Raw genomic sequence first — 19,802 nt, 5'->3', positions numbered from 1 at the left:
GCATGCAGGAAAATATTTTTCTCTAGGAATCATATTTCTCATCTGTAACATGTAGAGGTTGCACTGTATGGTCTGTAAGGTCTCTTCTAGTCCTAAAATGCTCTAACTTTAGTTGATTCTTAAATATTTTCTGCGTATAGTAGTTCTTGTGTACTAGAAAACCTTTGTACATGGAGTTTTGCATGCATTTATCTGTGTCTTACACATTGATAGACACAACAGATAATGTTTTTGTACTGGAAAAAACAAGACCAGAGTTAAAAATCCTGGCCATCCTTTTTACCAGTTTATGATCCTGATAAGTCACTGAACCTTTGTGAGCTTATATTTTCATATGTAAAATGGGTCTGTAGGACTGCTGTTAGGATTCAGTAAGATGACATATAACTGGTTGCCACTGAGTCGTTTCCTGTTCATAGTGACCACGTATTTCAGAATAGAACTGTGCTCAGCGGGTTTCCATGTCTGTGACCTTTCAGAAGCAGATCACCTGACCTTTCTTCTGAGGTGCCTCTGGGTGGGTTCAAACCACCAATTTTTTGGTTAGCAGCCACCCAGGGCACACTGCCTGATATACATTTGCCACTAAATAAATACTGGTTCTCTATCCCGCAATCTGATGAGGCTGAAAAAAGAGCAGTGGATATAAAAATGCTTTGTAAGTTAGACAAAAGTGAAGAATCATTTCATTTATACTCTACTAGGAGGGTAGAGTTATATACACACAGAGTTACTATATAAGGGACAATTTATATACTATCATTGAACACAAAGCATGATGGCAACACAGAGAAATGACATTTTGCTTCCAGGTGGGCAGATGAGGAAAGACTTCTTGAAGAAGGTAATGTTGAGTTTTTACCTTAAAGGGTAATAAGGAGAAGAGAGAAAAATATTTCACTAGAGGATGCAAAGGAATGTGTCAGAAAAGAAAACAGTATGTAGTTCACTTTAGATATGTAGAATGAGTGAAGGCTAATAATAAAGTTTAAAAAGATAAGCTGAGTTCAGGGCAAGCTGTGGATAATAATGAGGTCATGTTAAAGATTTTAGGCTTTTCTCAGTAAGCAATAATTTATGTGTATAACTAGGATGGGATGGAGGGGTGGTTGTGCTTGTTTTCTCTTTGTTACGGAAATAATACCCATTTGATATTAGAATATACAAATAAGACAAAAAGAAAGAAATGAAAAATTGCCCATAATCCCGCCACTGAGAAATAACCACTCATCATTTTTTCCATATTCTTATAGATTTGTGTATGTTTCTCTTAATAAAAATAATATCACACTATATTATCTGTGACCTGCTTTTTTGTGTGTGTGATACATATGAATCTTTGCATGTTAATAGATTTGTTTCTATGAACTGATTTGTAGGGCCTGCGTACTATTCTATCTTATGAACATGTTATAACTTAAAACTGACTTCCTGCTGTTAAATAATAGTGCTATAAATGTTTTTATAGTAAAATATTTTGATATTACAAATTACAAAAATTATTTGAAATTACAAATCCTTATTACAAATTATAGGAGAAATGATGACCCATGGGTCATGTGCACATATAATACTTCTGAGGTGTATTGCCATATTAATAAAATTTTTACATTACTTTTTTTTAATCAAATATGTATAAACTTGGTGCATAACTCAGAAGGTGTGAAACGGTACGTAATGAGAAATTAGCCCCCCTCTAATCCCTGTGCCCCACTTGGATTGCAGGGAGCCCATACAGCAGCTTGTATGAATTTTAAAAAATCACTCCCTTAGCTCCCCAAGAGATTCTCGAGTTTGGATACACTGTGGAACTGATGGTACCTTTGTAAGGGTTAGAAAAAGGCACCCTTCCCTCTGGGGTGTTAGTCTTGCAGGGCACATGACTTGGCAATCAATAGAGTGTTGGCTTCCCTTGTTTGGGTACTTTTATGCAGGACATACCTATATAACCCATGAAGTACACCAGCCACAGTTTCCTTCTCCAGAGGCACCCAGTGTTACTGGATTCTTGTGAATTCTTGAAAGGATGAAGCACTGTCTTTTCATCAGGTTAGTGTTTCCAGATAAGCATCTTACACCCCAGCCCCATCTTTGTGGGTGTGTGTCTTATGAGAGCTTGCAATCAGATCCCCACTTGTACCCAACACACCCACACAAACACCTTTCTCTCCGTTCTTCCTCCAGCTCTGCCCTATCTTATCTTGTAAGCACCTCAGTTGTCTGACCCAACCCAAACCCATTGTCATGGAGTTGATTCCGACTCATAGCGACCCTATAGGACAGAGCAGAACTGCCCTTTAGGGTTTCCAAGGCTGTAATCTTTACAGAAACAGACTGCCACGTCTTTCTCCCGGGAGGCGGCTGGTGGGTTCGAACTGCTGACCTTTCAGTTAGCAGCCAAGTGCTTAAGCAGTGTGCCACCATGGGTTCCTTAATGGGCTGACAGGCAGCCATATCCACACTCCACTTGGTAGTGAAGTAAAGTCCAGATGAGTGCCAGGTCAGCATTCCATTGCTTCTGAAACCTGACAGGCATTCTGAGCTAACAAAATATTCATACTAACTGAAAATCTAGTTTCCTGCTTTTTAAAAAATTATTTGCAAGCCCTTAATTGTTTTTTTATATAAAATTAACAGTTTTCACAGTCATTAATTGTAGCATTTTACTCCTGTAATTAAAAAAAAAATATGTCAAGTGACCTATAGGATTTCAACATGTGAAGTGTATAGGAAGATTTCACTCCAAATTACATCTAGAATTCTTACCATATTTGAAAATGAATATTTAGGTACTAAAATCCAAATGACATGCCTTGTTTGTGATACTGATGCAATTTACACAATCGGTCACACAAAAGTTGAGAGATGCCAGTAATGATGTTAAAGTCGTCATTCAACTATTCACATTCTAAAGTAAACTCCAGAGCCAAATACAGATTTAGGCTAAATACTGAGGCCAAGATCAAACTTTGGTGCATCCCTAGAAACACATACATTCTATATAAAAAGATTTTAATAAATACAATAAAAGCTAAAAGAATTGTCATTTTGACTAATTAGGCAGCGTGGTATAATGTAAAACAGCTGAATTCAGAGAAGACCTGGTGTGAACCCAAACTTATACACTTACGTTATTATGCTCTTGAAGAAGTTACTTGAAGTCTTTGAGCCTTAGTTTTCTCATCTGTAAAGAGGTAATAATTCATCTTTATGGATTTATTAGGATTAAATGTGATAATGTTTATAAAGTATATAGAAGCAACAAAAATAATTATTAGGAATCTTTTTTTTTTTTTAAATAAAGTATAATTGTTTCAAAATAAGACCTGCAACTTCAGCTCTGAAATCAAACAGACTTGAGTTCAATCCCAGTTCTGTCTCTAGTTGTGTGACAATGGGAAGGTTACTTTTCCACCGTGTGTGTGTGTGTGTGTGTGTGTGTGTGTGTGTGTGTGTTTGCTTATTTGCAAAATGAAATAGTAATAATGTCTATTTCATAGGGCTGTGGTCAAGATTAAATGAAATAATGCATGTACCTGGTGGCAGGTATAAGTACTTTATTAGTTTAAGCCCCTTGAGAAGCAAATGCCACTATTTAGATGTACAAGAGATTTATTGGAGAAACTGCATGTGAAGGATAAAGGAGAGGGAGCAGGAGGAGGAAGGAAGTGCCTTCATGCCTCAGTGTAGCTCTGACAACTATGAAGGAAAAGAAGAAGGAAGGAGGGTTGGATAAGAAGAGTCTCAAACTTCAGCACTGTTCTAAGAAAGCTTCAGGCAGGCTGATGGGGAACCCTCAAGCCAAAGTTCTTATAGGAATCCTATGTTGCCATAGCATTCAATATCATATTAGCTATTAATAAATATAATTGACAGTTGCCACATGCTATAATTTACAAGTGTGTTTGAATTTCAACTCTTAAATTTTACTGCCCATCCTTACCTCCACAAGAAATGTACAGTTCCTACTGCCAAACACTGACATTAACATTTGAGGGATATGTTCTTACACAAACAACTTCTGATATATGATAATAGAGTGTTATTAGCCAGAAGAACAGTAAAGAATCACAAGCGCTGTTCTAAACAATTGAAAAATGCAAACATTAGCTAAGCAACAAATTTTTGACATTAGGTGGTTAAACATAGACTGTTGTCTAAATTCCTGAATTCAAAACCAAAATCAAACAGTTACCGTTGAGGTGATTCTGACTCATGGTGACTCCATGTTTTTCAGAGCAGAAATGTGCTCCACAGGGTTTTCAGTGGCTGTGATCTTTTGGAAGTAGTTTGCCAGGCCTTTCTCCTGAGGTGGCTATGGGTGGGTTCAAACAACCAACCTTCTGGTTAGTCATCAAGCACTTAACTGTTTATGCCACCAATGGACTCCTGAATTCAGGTAGCTAATAAATATGCCATCGATCTTAAACAGCTGAATATGTTAGTATCCTTGAGTTGAGTATTAGCTTAAACTTGAGCTCCCATTTCCCTCCTTATCAAAGATATTCTGTGCCTTAAAAGAGCAATCTATAGTTTTGTAGGCCCCCCTCCCCACCTTTTGTTGTTTTTATTTTAATGAGAAGCAATTGTAGAGATCAACCAGTTCAGTGCTTGTCAAATAGCAGGTCACGACCCATCAGTTCGGTGAGGTCTGGCTTCGAGGTTTGGCTATAAAACGTATTTGTTACTGTGGATCACCACGGAATGTGAAAGCAACTGATTCAGACTTTCTATTCCTACATGAGGAAATCAGTACTAAAGAGGTGATTTAACTTGCCCAGATAACTCAGAAAACATATGTCTTATGAATTTAAATTTAGGACTCACTCTTTTGTATTATGCTTCCCAGAAAAGAATTCTTGTTTGCTCTACTTAGCCATACAATTACTCTGTTTTCCAGCTGATTAATGTGATAGTACTTGTTATGGATTGAATTATGTCCCCCAAAAATATGTGTTGTAAATCCTAACCTCTCTGCCTCAGAGCCCTGGTGGCGTAGTGGTTAAGAGCTTGGCTGTTAACCAAAAGGTTGGCAGTTCAAGTTCACCAGCCACTCCCTGGAAACCCTATGAGGCAGTTCTGCCCTGTCGTATAGGGTCACTGTGAGTCCTAACCCACTTGACAGTACCTAACAACAACAGCAATGCCTGTGGCTATAATCTCATTTGGGAATGGGTTGTCTTTGTTATGTTAATGAGGAAGGATTAGTGTAGGGTGGATCTTGAGTCAATCTCTTTAGAGATGTAAAAGAGATTAAACAAGTGAGCAGAGCAAAGATGGGGGAAGAGAGATGCCAAGCCACATGAAGATTGCCCAGGAGCAGAAGCTCAGAAGAGACAAAGACCTTCCTCCAGAGCTGACAAAGAAAGCCTTCCACTAGAGCCACCACCCTGAATCCGGACTTCTAGCCTCCTAAACTATGAGAAAATAAATTTGTTAAAGCCACCCACTTGTGGTATTTCTGTTATAGCAGCAGTGGGTAACTAAGACAGAATTTGGTACTGGGAGTGGGGTGCTGCTCCAACAAATACCTACAATGTGGAAGTGGTTTTGGAATTGGGTAATGAGTAGAAGAGGCTGGAAGAGTTTTAAGGTGCCTAATAGTAAAAGATCAGATTGACTTGAAGAGACAGTTAGTAGAATTATGGATGTCAATGGTAATTCTGGTGGGGGCTCAGAAGGACGTAAGGAGAGCTATAGAGAATGTCTCTGTTGTCTTAGAGAATACATATGGCACTAGCAACAGAATATTGCTAAAAACGTGAATGTTAAACGTGCTTCTGGTGAGGCTTTAAAAGAAAATGATAAACAGGCGATTAGACAATGGAGAAAGGACGATACTTTTTATGTAGTGGCCAAGAACTTGTCTGAATTGTGTTCAAATGTTTAGTGGAAGAAGGTAGTTCTAAATACCACCTACAACCACGTGACCAATTGCAGAAACAAGGACTGTAACTGTTATGAGTATTTCTTCCTTATTTTATTTTGTGTGTGTGTGTGTGTGTGTGTGTGTGTGTATAGCAAATATTTTTGTTTTCTTCCCTCTCATCCCATTACTTATAAAATATAAGATGTAAATGGGGTTAGTGCATTTTTGGTTGTACATGTTAGTTGTATCATGTTAGGCAAAAGTATGACTTTATAATTATCTTTATTTAGAGATTATGTATGATTTAAGGAGATGTGTACAGGTGCCAAGTTGACAAGGGTGGAATGTGATGCTTAATGTTATGTGTCAACTTGATCAGGCTATGATTCTCAGTGGTTTAGCAAACATTGGACTGATTGCTCTTCCATAAGTAATATAAATAATCACCTCCATGATGGGATTGGCCAGTCAGTTGTAAGAGCAGTTTCATTCGGGATGTGGCCTGCATCCAATATATATGGACATTCTGGCAAAGCTAGTTGGGTTTTCTACTCGATCTTGCAACTAACTTATCATCATCTGATACCCAGTTCTTGGGACATAAGCCAGCAGCTGCTTCCTGACCTGCAGATTTTGGGATTTGCCAGCTTCTGCAGCCCTGTGAGCCAGCAGCCTGCCATCTGTCCTGCTGATTTTGGGTTCATCAGCCCCTGCAACCACATAAGTCAGAAGAAGCCTCCAGCCTAATGCCTGACCCATGAATTTGGGTCAGTCTCCACAACTGTGTGAGCCATTTTCCTCGAGATAAATCTCTCTCTCTGCACATATATATATATTTAAAATATATATTATGTATGTCTCACTGGTTTTGCTTCTCTAGAGAACTGGCCTAAAACAGTACTTTTCTGTTGCTTTGATTATTTCTTTGCTAAGATTTGCTATAATCTCTCTCCGTTGGATATCAGGGAGGTTGTACAGCTACAGTTGCTTCTTGCAGCCAGCAGCCATGCCTTGTTACCTGTATTTTCTTTTCAGGGAGCACAGCTAATTCAACAGTTTAAATCTACAGTTTTTACCAAAGTTAAACTGAGGACCGATGGCAGCTCTCTGAGGAGCATTATGCTGATAAAGTCTTCATTCTTTAGTGAAATGGTGAAGATTATTTTGTGCTTTCTTGAGTCATGACATTCCTCCCATCTTCCTTGCATTTTTTTTAACTTTATCTCACCAAATATTTTTCATTTTCTAAGTCCAAGTTTTACATATAATCACATGATTATGTATTTCTTTAAAAATTTTTATTGTTTCTTTCTCTAGCACATACTTGTATCTGCCCTCAGAAGTGCCCATGGGCAATTAGCTGCTCAAAGGTGAGCTCTGCCCTCTTCTTTTCAGAGGTTTGATTGGGAAGGAGTTTGGGAGTGGGGCTGATTGTAAACAGAGCCCTTCTAGGCTCTGTTTCTATGTTGCCTTTTGTACCTGCGCTCATTCTTTTGATTAACTTTGCATGGTCGTTACCTTTCTCAGACTTTCTCATGTATTTAACTCAGCAGTTGTCAAATTTTTAGTCTCCAGTGTCATTTACAATCTTAAAATTACTGAAGACCTCAGAGAGTTTTTATGTATGTAATTATATCTATTTATTGTATTAGAAATTAAAATTGAAAATATAAAAAATGATTATTCAATAATATACCCATTACATGTTAACATAAGTAGCATTTTTTGAAAATAACTGTATTTTCCAAAACAAAATTTTTAGTGAAAGGCTGGCATTGTTTTATATTTTTGCAAATCTCTTTAATGTCTAAGCTTAATAGAAGACAGCTGGATTCTTAGCTCTGCTTCTGCATTCCATCTATTGTGGTAGGTTGTTTTGGTTGAAGTGTGTCAAAAAAATTTAGCCTCACGCAGAATATGTAGTTGGAAAAGGAAGGAATATTTTAATGGACTTTTCAGATAATTGTGACTATTCGTTGATCTGACACCAAAACGCAACAAGTGGTAGTTTCTTAAAGTTAGGTGCAATGTGGACTCTGAAACTATGTCAACAAACTTTTTGTACTCTATTACTTTAAAATCCATTGGACCACTTTGCATTTTGATTGCATCTTTTACAAACACATAATTTTGTAGCATAATACATTACCATTTGGAAAATATAGGTTCGTTGATTTATTCTCATCTTCCAAATCTTGATACATTTTATGTTACAATATCAAAAAAGCCTATTTGTTAATATCACCAGCGATCTCATCAGAAAAATCTTGAAGTACTGGGAAACTATTAAGTTGACAATATATAAATTTTCCAAAATTCTAATTTTTGTTTGAAAGTTCAAATTTTAAGATTGGCAACAAATACATCTGATATATTTCTTCAAGTGACAGCCCAATTGGCTGATTTTCAAGAAAATGGTGTATTCAAAGATTGAGTTAATAAAATTAGTAATTTTCACTACTTCATCAAGGACATTATTAAGTGAACCTAGCCTTTTTTTTTTTTTTTTAATTCCAAGTGTGTGCTGGTGAAAAAATGCAGTGATTACTGTGGTAGGAGAATTATGGCTCCCCAAGGATGACTACATCCTAATCTCTGGAACCTTGAATAGGTTATATTACCCAGCAAAGAGAATTAAAGTTGTAGATGGAATTGAGATTGTTAATCAGTGTAACTTAAAATGGTAAGACTATCTTAGGTTATCCAAGCGAGCCCAATGTAATCACAGAAGTCTTTAAAAGTGGAAGATGGAGGCAGAAGAGGAATTTGGAGTGATGCAGTGTGACAAGGACTCATGCTACATAGCTGGCTGGAAAGTGAAAGAAGGGGAGCACAAGCCAAGGAATGAGGGCAGCCTCTAGAAGCTGAAAAGGCAAGGAAAGAGATTCTCCCCAGAGCTTCCAGAAAGTAATACAGCCCTCCTGAGACCTGTGAGACCCAGTGAGACCTGTGTCAGACCCACACAACTGTGAGATATTAAATTTGTATTGTTTTATGCCAATAAGTCTGTGGCAATTTATTACAGCAGCAATGAACAACTAATATAACCACTAATACAGTTTGGGGACTGCATCAATTTGTGCTAAGGCATCATTGCTTTTCACTGTCAGTGCAAATGTCAACCTAGTGAAAAAGAGATACAATGTTTTATTATCATGAAAATAATTTTGACCTTACAACCCCCCTGAAAGAATACAGGGATTCCCAGTGGTCTATAGACCACAATTTGTATCTCTGATTTAACCTTTTCTTTGTTGTGCCATCTAGTAGGCTAAGTACCAGGATGCAAAGGTAAAGAAGGGACAGCCCCTGTTTTATGAGATTATAGCCTAGTTGAGAGAGGTAAGCAAATCAATGATTCCAGACAGCACAGTGACAAGTGCCCTAACCGAGGTATACTCAGGTTATGTTCGGAGTAGAGTACACACCGGAAAGGCAGAGAGACCTAATCCCTGATTTCATGGGCTTTTAGTCTAGTGGGAAGGATCACAAAAATGATTATAAAATGCAAATAATTATGAAATGCTATGAAGGAAATATCCCTACTGATCGGGCAGGGAAGGGACCTTTGCAGTCCCACCAGCAATGTGTAATGATTCCAGTTTCTCCACATTCTCCGCAGTACTTGATACTGTCTGTCTTTTGATTGTAGCCATCCTTGTGGATGTGAAGTGGTATCTTATGTGGCTTTAATTTGCATTTCTATAATGACTAATTGTGCTGAGCATCATTTCATCTGCTTATTGGCCATTTGTGTATCTTTGCAGCAATGTCTATTCATATCCTTTGCCATTTTTTAATTGAATTATTTGTCTTTTTAATATTGAGTTTAATAGTTCTTTATATACTTTGGTTACCATGTCCTTATCGGGTATATATGATTTCCAAATATTGTCTGCCATTCTGTGGGTTGTGTTTTTATTTTCTTCATGGTGAAGAAAATGAAGTTTGAAGCACAAAAGTTTTTAGTTTTGATGGAGTCCAATTTATCAAATTTTTCTGTTGTTTCTTGTGCTTTTGGTTGGTGTCATATATAAGAAAACATTACCTAATATAAGTTAGAGAAGATTTACACCTATGTTTGCATCTAAGAATTTTATACTTTTAGTTCTAACATTTAGGCCTTTGTCCATTTTGAGTTAATTTTTGTATATGTTGTAAGGTAGAGGTCTGACTTTATTCTTTTCCATGTGGATATCCAGTTGTCTCAGTACCATATATTAAAAAGACTGTTCTTTCTCCATTGAATGGTCTTGGCACTCTTGTCAAAAATCAGTGGTCATAAGCACATGGCTTTATTTCTGGATTCTCAATTCTGTTCCATTGGTTCATATGTCTGTCCTTATTCCAGTACCACACTGTGTTGATTACTATAGCTTTGCAGTAAATTTTGAAATCAGGAAGCGTGAGTCCTCCAGGTTTGTCCTTCTTTATCAAGGTAGTTTTGAGACCATTGCATTTCCATATGAATTTTAGGATCAGCTTGACAATTTCTCTAAAAAAGACCTTTGAGATTTTGATAGGTATTGCATTGAATCTATAGATTATTTTGGGTAGTATTGCTTCCTTAGCAATATTAATTCTTAATCCATGAACACAGAGTGTCTTCCATTTACATAGCTCTAATTTAGTTTTTTTCAGTGATGTTTTGTAATTTTCAGTAGACATCTTTATTCTTTTTGATGCTATTGTACATTGAATTGTTTTCCTGATTTCATTTTCAGACAGTTCATTGCTAGTATGTAGAAATACAATTGATTTTTATTAAACTTGTATAATACAACCTTGCTGTATGAATTTATTAGCTTTAGTAGTTTATTATTTTTTAATTTTCTGTGGATTCCTTAGGATTTTCTGAATATAAAATCATGTCATCTACAAATAGAGATGGTTTTACTTCTTCCTTTCCAATCTGAATGCCTTTTATTTATTTTTATTGCCTAGTTTCTGTGGCTAGAACTTCCAGTACAATGTTGAATAGAAGTGCAGAGAATGTACGTCCTTGTCTTGTCCCTTATCTTAGGAGCAAAGCTTTCAGTCTTTCACCATGAAGTATGATGTTGTTTTAGTTTCCTAGTGCTGCTGTAACAAAAATACCACAAACAGGTGGCTTTAAAGAACAGAAATTTATTTTCCCACAGTTCTGGGGGCTAAAAGACCAAGTCAGGGTCTCCACCCTGTCAAGTCCTTCCTTGTTGGTGACCCCAGCATCCCTTGGTTTTTGGGTATTCTCACATGGTGTATGTCTTCCCTACTATGTGCTTATCCCTTGTCTAATCTGCTTTTTTTATAACTCAGAAGTGATTAGGTTTAGGACACACCTGACACTGGTATGGCTTCATTAACATAACATTAGATTGCATTTTGAAGGTGATTACATTATATCCACAAGTATTAGAGTTAGGATTCTAACATGTATTTTTGAGGGACACTATTGAATCCGTAACAGATGTTAACTGTGGTTTTTTTGTAGATGACTTTTGTCAGGTTGTAGAAGTTTACTTCTGTTCCTAATGTGTTGAGTGTTTTTATCATGAAAAGGTGTTGAATTTTGATGAATGGCTTTTTTGCATCTATTAAGATGATGCAGATGATTATTTTATTAATAAGGTGTATTACACTGAATGGTTTTTATATGTTAAACCAACCCCTTGCATACCGACTCCTAGTGACTCTATATAGGACAGAGTAGAACTGCCACATAGAGTTTCCAAGGCTGTAATCTTCATGGAAGCAGGCTGCCACAACTTTCTCCATGGGGCAGCTGGTGGATTCGAACCACCGACCTTTTGGTTAGGAGCTGAGCACTTAACCACTGCACCACCAGGGCTCCTTTTTTGTTCTCTATGCCTCCCCATCTGGGGCATGGAAGCCTGGTCTCCTGAGTGACAAGCAGGGATACTTAACCACTATACTAACAAGGAATTGCACTTTTTTTTTGTTGTTACTAACCTTGTGTAACTGGGATAAATCCCACTTGGTCATTGTATATATAATCCATTTTATGTGTTGCTGGATTCAGTTGGCTAATATTTTGTCGAGTATTTTTACCTCTGCGTTCATAAGGGATATTGACCTGTAGTTTTCTTTTCTTGTTATCTTTCTCTGATTTTGGTATCAAGGGTATATTGGCCTCATAAAATGAGTTGGGAGGTGTTCTCTCTTCTTTTTTTTTTTTTGGAAGAGTTTGTGAAGAATTGATACTAGTTTTTCTTTAAATGTCTGGTAGAATTCACTAGGAAGCCATTTTTCCTGGGATTTCTTTGTGGGAAGTTTTTGATTATTGTTTACTTCCTAAGTTTGCACACATCCCTGAGCGTGTGAACAGCCATACCATGTGTGTGTTCTGGCCTTCTACATTGCCATGCATTTGTCAGAGATTATGAAATGCCTACACGTATCTACTTCCCCAGACTTTTCTTTTAAGCTGTTTGGTTAGCCTATTGTTTGCCCCAACTTTTATCCACCACCTCAGGCAGTTGGAAACTTAAAACATCGCCTTTAATTGTTTTCAACACTCCTGCCCCCCCTTCCCCCCACCCCCCCACCACCACAAGAAAAGGCTTTTTGCACTGGGTAAGCTCTGAATTAGGTCAAATAAAGACAGACTTGCTAGTAGGGTCTTGGCAGAGCACCACCAGACAGAATAATGACTATTCTCTGGGACTGTATCTTTGAAGAAGCATCAACTCCATTTTTCTTTCTCCATTGGCAGCCAGGATACTAGTTTTCACAGTGATTGCAGGTTGATTTTTAACATTGCTGCAGAGCTGGGGAAAAGGAGATAGGAATAAGGCAATTTAACATTTCACGAACTCACTGTTTTTAATCAAGATTCAGGCATGTTTCTTGAATAAATGCTCCCTGAGGAGCCGTGGTGGCGCAGTGGTTAAGAACTACAGCTGCTAACCAAAAGGTTGGCAGTTTGAATCAACCAGCTGCTTCTTGGAAAACCTATGGGGCAGTTCTGCTCTGTCCTTCTATAGGGTCGCTGTGAGTGGGTATGAGTGGAAATTGACTTGACGGCAATGAGTTTGGGTCTGGTTTGGAATTACTCCAAGCCTTTGCTAAATTTCTTGAATTCTGAAAAAGTTGATTGTGGCTAATTTTGCTCGTGTTCCTGTTACTTTCCTAGTAGAAAAAATTTTTGAAATTCCTTGCTTCACCATTTTGACCGATGTAACTGTAATAATTTTTAAATCAAGTAGTATACATTCCTCAACGTCCTTCTTTTTGTCAAAATTGTTTTGTTTATTCTAGGTCCTTTTGATTTCCACATATATTTTAGGATCAACCTCTCAATTTCTACAGGAAAACCACTTCTGGATTTGTAATAGGGATTGCATTGCATTTATGGATCAATTCAGCAGGTGTTACCATTTTGACAATGTTGAGTCTGCCAATCCATGAACATGGAATGAATGTTTCTCCATTTATTTAGATTTTCTTTAATTTCTTCCATCAATGTTTTGTAGTTTTCAGTGAGTAAGTCTTTCACTTCTTTTGTTAACCTTATTCCTAAGTACTTCTTTTTGATGCTCTTGTGAATGGAATTGTTAATTTCATTTTTGAATTTTGTTACGAGTATATAGAAGCACAATTGATTTTTGCATTGATCTTGTCTCCGTTTTAGAGGATAGTTTTGCTGGATATAAAATATTTGGTGGAAATTTTTTTTTTCCCAGCACTTTGAATTTCTCATCATGCTGACTTCCAACCTCTATTGTTTTTGATGAAAAATCAGCCATTTATCATGATTTTTGCCTCCTGTATGTGATGATTTTCTCTTCTTTTGGTTTCAATAGTTTAATTTTATTTTATGTCTACATATGAGTCTCTTTATATTTATTGTATTTGGAGGTTCTTGAGCTACTTCAGTGTGTAGACTAAAGTTTGTCATCACATTTGGGATGGTTTTGTCCATTATTTCATTAAATATTTTTGTGCTTCTTAATCTCTTTTCTTTCCTTATGGGATACCCATTATTTATTTATTGATATGCTTATAGTTGTCCCACAGGTCTCTGATTTTTTTTGTTGTTGTTGTTATTTTTTTCTCTGTTCTTCATATTAGATAATTTATATCCATCTATCTTCAAATTAATGAATGAAACACATAAAGATTGATATCCTAGGCATTAATAAGCTGAAATGGACTGGTGTTAGCCATTTTGAATTGGACAATCATATGGTCTACTATGCTAGGAATAACAAATTGAAGAGGAATGATGTCATGTTCATCGTCAAAAAGAACATTTCAAGATCTATTGTAAAGTACAGCACTGTCAGTGATTGGATAATATCCATATGCCTACAAGGAAGACCAATTAATAGGACTATTATTCAAATTTATGCACCAACCACTAAGGCCAAAGATGAAGAAATTGATGATTTTTACCAACTTCTGAAGTCTGAAATTGATCAAACATGCAATCAAGATGCATTAATATTTGTGATTGGAATGTGAAAGTTGGAAACAAAGAAGAAGGATCATGGCCTTGGTGACAGAAACAATGCAGGAGATCACATGATAGAATTTTTTTTCTCTTTCTTTGCATGTCTTGTAATTTCATATTGAAAACTGGATATTTTAGATAATGTTATTTTAGCAGTTCTGGATTCTGATTTTTCCCACTGATTGTTGCTGTTATTTCTCATTGTTTGTTTGTTTGTTTCCTTGTTTCTTTGCTTAGTGATTTGCCTGGACTAAATTTGTGAAATCTCCCCTGTGATGTATTTATATCTTTTTTTTGCGGGGGCAGGGGGAGAGTTCTTCTTTCTATTTTTAGGCCTGGCTTTCTAGGACTTGCCCCGTGTCTAGCTAGCTTAGTTTCCAGCCAATGATTGGACAGATCAAATACATCAAGTCAGTAATTTTTCTGTCCTTTGCTTGTGGATCTGTGTGTTGATAGAGGAATACATTTAAAATTCAGGTTTTCAGGTGTATCCCAGCTTTTACTTTCCACTGGGCCCTTTCACATCTCCTCTGTGCATGCATTCTTTTAGCCTCAGGGTTGGCCAGGAATGTGTGGGTAGCTTGGTTCCTCTCTGGTCTCCGTTGCACATGCTCTCAGCCTTAGCCAAGAATATGCTCGTCCCAATCATGGCTATGACCTCAGGCTAATAAAATAGTTGGCTCTCCCTGTTCACTCACTTCCAGGATTGTCACTTGTACTGATAACTCTGCTGGGCTTGTTCATCATCCACCCCTGCATCTGAAGTAAGACCCTTTTAACCATGGGAGAGAAGTTGCCAATCCTAATGGTCTTCCCTACCTTGGAAGAATTTCTGCAGTGACCGAGTTGGTGTAGTGGTAGTAGGAGAAGCCCCAGGTCAGAATGCCTCAGGGTCCTACTGTCCTTACCTGTAGAGCAGCAGTTTTACAAGTATAAATGCTTCTCAGATTGTTGTATTCCTTTGATCAATTTCAAGAGCACAGAAATGGCTGCATTTGTCAGTTCTGTCTAGCTTTATAGTTGCTTTCTGGGAAGAGTACTTGCTGATCTGACTTAGCCATAGTTGGAAGTCCTACTTCTGATCTTGCTTTATGTATGTAAGTTTTTCTTGACTCCCGTAGGATGATGGAAAATTTACATGTTCTATTAATGATTTATCTGTTTTCTTTAGAGGTAAATTTCTGTTTGATCTTGGCCTCAAATGTGGGGAAAAAAAAAAGATTTCTTCAAATATCCAGTGATCATTGGCTATGCATTTATATTAGAAAAGAGAAAATTAAAAAGCTGCACAAAAATTATATTTGGATGGTGATAATTTTATTTGTACAGTTTGCTTTAGAGTGAATAAGTGAGTGTTGTGGATTGAATTTTGTCCCCTCAAAATGTGTGTCAACTTAGTTAGGCCATGATTCTCAGTATTGGGTGGTTGTCTTTATTTGATGTAATTATCCTATATGTTGTAAATCCTAGCCTCTGTGATGTTAATGAGTCAGGATTAGAGGCAGTTATGTTAATGAGTCTGGACGTAATCTACAGGATTTGGTCGTATCTTGAGTCAATCTCTTTGGAGATATAAAAGAGAGAGGCGAACAGAGAGGAGAGGGACCTCATACTAACAAGAAAGAAGAGCCAGGAGCAGAGTGCATCCTTAGGACCTGGGGTCCCTGCGCTGAGACACTGTTAGACTCAAGGGAAGATTGATGATCAGGACCTTCCTCCAGAGCTAACAGAGAGAAACCTTCTCCTGGATCTGGCCCCCTAAATTCAGACTTCTAGTCTCCTAGACTATGAGAGAATAAAATTCTGTTTGTTAAAGCCATTCACTTGTGGTATTTTTGTTATAGCAGCACTAGACAACTAAGACAGTGGGAAACTTTTGTAATGCTGGAGGCCCTCTGAAGGCCAGAATGAGCAGCCTTTTTTCTGGATACTCACACCAACTTACCTAGTTTTCCAGACCATTAATTTATTTCTTCAAACACAACCTTTCCCCCATTTAATTTTTTTTCTTGTCCATAGTCATATATTTAACTCTAGACAAGAAAAAACCAAAAACAAAGCAGTTGCCTATACAAAAGATAGGAAGAAGAGATTCAGTGTTTCTTGACAAATCTTCAACTGATTGTGTATTGTATATCCATATCTCACCCAACACTTCTGTCATGGATATCAGATAATTCCTTTAATTTTAGCCCTTTCTGCACACATTTTAGAGTTTGACTCTCCCCACTCTGTTTCATCAGTTAATGCCCTTTTGTCTCTCTTAATTTCTGCAAATTTGTAGTGATGGCTTTCTCATTCTCTTCATTGTTGTGGGCTTATATCTGTCCCCCACCCCTGTATACACACCTTTATTATCATTTTAAAGGGATCTCTGGTGGGAGAGGAGAAAAACATGTTGATTGACCTTCTGTATTAGTTTCCTAAGACTGCCGTAGCAAATTACCACAAACTTTATGGCTTAAATCAACTGAAAGTTATTCTCTCACAGTTATGGAGTCCAGAAGTCTGAAATCAAGACGTCAGCAAGGATGCATTCCTTTGCAGGACTTTAGGGGAGAATCCATTTCTTGCCTCTTTCAGCTTCAGGTGGTTCCAGGCATTCCCTGGCTTATGGCTGCATCATTCCAATCTGTGCCTCCCTGGTCACATTGCCTTCTCTTTTGTCTGTGTTATATCTCCTTTTGCCTCTTAAAATAATATATGTGATTGCTTTTGGGTCCACCTGGATCATCCAGGATGATCTCTTCATCTCAGAATTTCTCTTCCTAACCCCAAATTTTTAAAGTTGCAATATAATATATGCATGGTCTCTTGGGTCCTGTTTTCACTTCTTCTTTTGGCATTTTCTACATTGCTGAAAAACTACTTCTTCATAGTTTTTGTTTGTAGTGGATTGTTGACATATTTTTAAAGAAGCAGTTTATTTTGTTTTTATTATTATTATAATTGTTGTTGCTGCTTCAATTACTGCCTTCTTTACCCTTTCCTCCGTCCCACTCTCACAACATTCATCTTTCCCCAGGTAAGCAATATTAATGACTGTGTGGAACAGTAAGTCTAATTTTTCTCTTCGGTCAAACTGATTGGCCAAAAGCATCAGAAGGGCATTTCACCCTAGAGCAGACTGACCTTGTCATCAAGAAAGCAATTTCAGTTATTTATGGGGTTTTCAAGAAACCGTTTGATATCAGCTATGGAATATAGGTGATATGCTATAAATCTGTAATGATTTGCTACTATTGGCTTCTCCATCTTAGTTCTTAGATAGGGCTGAAGTATTTCCCTCACTATAATTCCTCTGTTTCTCCTTTTGTTCAAACTTTTTTCCCAGAGTAAGAGTCTGTTTCTGATGAAATACCAACCAGAAGTCAGCTTGGGATAATGGATGTTAGTAACATGTAAGCACTTGTAAAACAGACCACCGAGAAAGGCAAGAAATATGAAGACAGTGAATAAACATTTTAAGAAGTATTTGGAACCTTCTTCCTCTCTGTTCCCAGTTGACCTAAGCCTGAGCAAGAGATTAAGTTCCATGATCAATTTAATTAATTGTAGCTAAAAAAATAGCCTTTTCTGTTAATTAACAAATGTATTGTTTCCCTTTTTTTCTTTTTCTTTTAGTAAGGCAAGATAAATAAAATGTATAGATTTGGGAATTAAGAAACAAACTGTCATTATTTGTTCATGATGTGAAACTACAGAAGAAAATAAGGAGTTTAGCAAGTATGCTGGGTAAAAATATCAGTATACAAAAATTATATATATGCATATATATGTAAAAAATGGGGAGATTTTTTGTAAAGCAATATTATTCATAACAGCATTCAAACTATGAAGTACCTAGAATTAAATAAACAGAAGATGTACAAGACTCCCAAAAGGGGAAAATGATAAAGCTCTATTGTTTAACAATAAGACCTCAATGAGTGAAATGATATATAGTTTACATGACTTGGAAAACTCAACATTTTACAGATGTTCATTCTCCCAAATGTAATCAATGCAATCTCAGTCAAATTTCTATCTGTTTTTCAGGGGAAAAATTTGACAAAACATTCTAAAATTGTATGGAAAGGCAAATGGCAAAAGGCCAAGAATAACAACAGTTTGGCTTTGATACACGGAAAGACAAATAGAGCCTTACTAATCAAAGTGTGGTCCATGGACCCACAGCATTGGTATCACCTGGGAGCTTGTCATATATGCAGAATATCAGGACCCAACCCCGTATTTACTGAATTAGAATCTATTCGTAACAAGATTTCCAAGTGATTAGTGTGCACTTTAAAGTTTGGGAAGCACTGGCTGGGAGAGCTGAAACAGACCCATATATAAATAGCCACTGACTTTATGACAGAAATAGCACTGCAGAAGAGTAGGGAAAAGATGGTTTTAATAAACAGTTCTGGGGCAACTGGTAACTAAACAGTAAGAAAGTAATTGGATTGAATGGCATTGCTTGTTTTATATAGTACACCATTCTTTACTGTCTACGAACTATGTTTCTTTAGGAGCATTTGGTTTTTAGTGAAAATAAAAGGAATGTTTTGGATATGCATTTACCTAGGTGCTGCTGTTATCCATGTACCTCTAGTTAATAAGCTTGTCTTAAATAACACGTCTTCATGTTTTTCCGACATCTCTCCCTCATGGCTCAAGCCCATGTGTTATAACATAACAATAGTACTTTCGCTACTAATGTGGATAACTAATGTTGTGAATAAGTGATCCCTCCTATTGTGACAGTGGTAAAGCTTTGGCTAATTATTTTATAGGTGCTCTTAATATATTTTGGGAAAAACTCTGCTGAAGATAATAAAGAAGGGGCAGCTTTTTTACTCACTCCTAAGGAAATTATTTTCCACCTGCTTAAGATTAGAAGACCAGCTCATTCCTCCCGTTTTCTGAAACAAATTAGGTAAGAAATGTTTTTCTTCATATTTTGAATAATTTGTACTCTGCCTGCCCCGTTTTCTTGAAGGCTTGTATAATTCTATTCCTTTGGCCTCTAAGAGAAACACACTTAGCATTTTCCTCTAGGAAGTTAGTGTGCTATCCAGCTGTCAGCCTTGTGATGTACCTGATCTCCCATGTCAGGGGAAGCACAATTCAATTTTAAATCAAGTCTTCTGCACGACAGTGCAGCAGGGTTGCCAGCATCTCTCTTCATGTTTCTTTCTTTGAAATTCCCCCTTCTATCCAAACTGTGTAGTTTTATTTTTAAATCCTTTGTGTGAGACGAAACCACCACTAACTGACTTTACTTGTCTTTAGTTAAAAATCAGTGATTTGAATAAAATAATCTGTATTTCTGTTACTGTTTCACATTTCTACAAAATAAAGTACCACTGCTTGTTTAACTTACGACTTGTCTAAACACGTTGAAAGCATTGACTATAAGGCATAACACTCAGACTCTGAAAGGGAACTGTGACAAGTTCACTCAAAAGGGAAAAGAGGAATAATTTATAAAAG

At 36.9% G+C, this 19,802-nt stretch overlaps 1 protein-coding gene across 1 annotated transcript in view; it reads left to right on the top strand.

The window, feature by feature from the left end:
- KIAA0825 (KIAA0825 ortholog) overlaps positions 1-19,802 on the top strand; it is a 281,773-nt gene that overhangs the window by 3,508 nt on the left and 258,463 nt on the right. Inside the window, exon 2 of the mRNA XM_023730118.1 lies at positions 19,103-19,245. The gene's annotated coding sequence lies outside the window, so the exon portion shown is untranslated. The remainder of the gene's footprint in view (positions 1-19,102; positions 19,246-19,802) is intronic.

The sequence above is a fragment of the Trichechus manatus genome, unplaced genomic scaffold, assembly GCF_000243295.1.
Source record: "Trichechus manatus latirostris isolate Lorelei unplaced genomic scaffold, TriManLat1.0 scaffold00032, whole genome shotgun sequence".
Classification (NCBI taxonomy): Eukaryota; Metazoa; Chordata; class Mammalia; order Sirenia; family Trichechidae; genus Trichechus; species Trichechus manatus.
The sequence above is the reverse complement of the archived record's forward strand: the minus strand, read 5'-3'. Positions and strand labels throughout refer to the sequence as shown.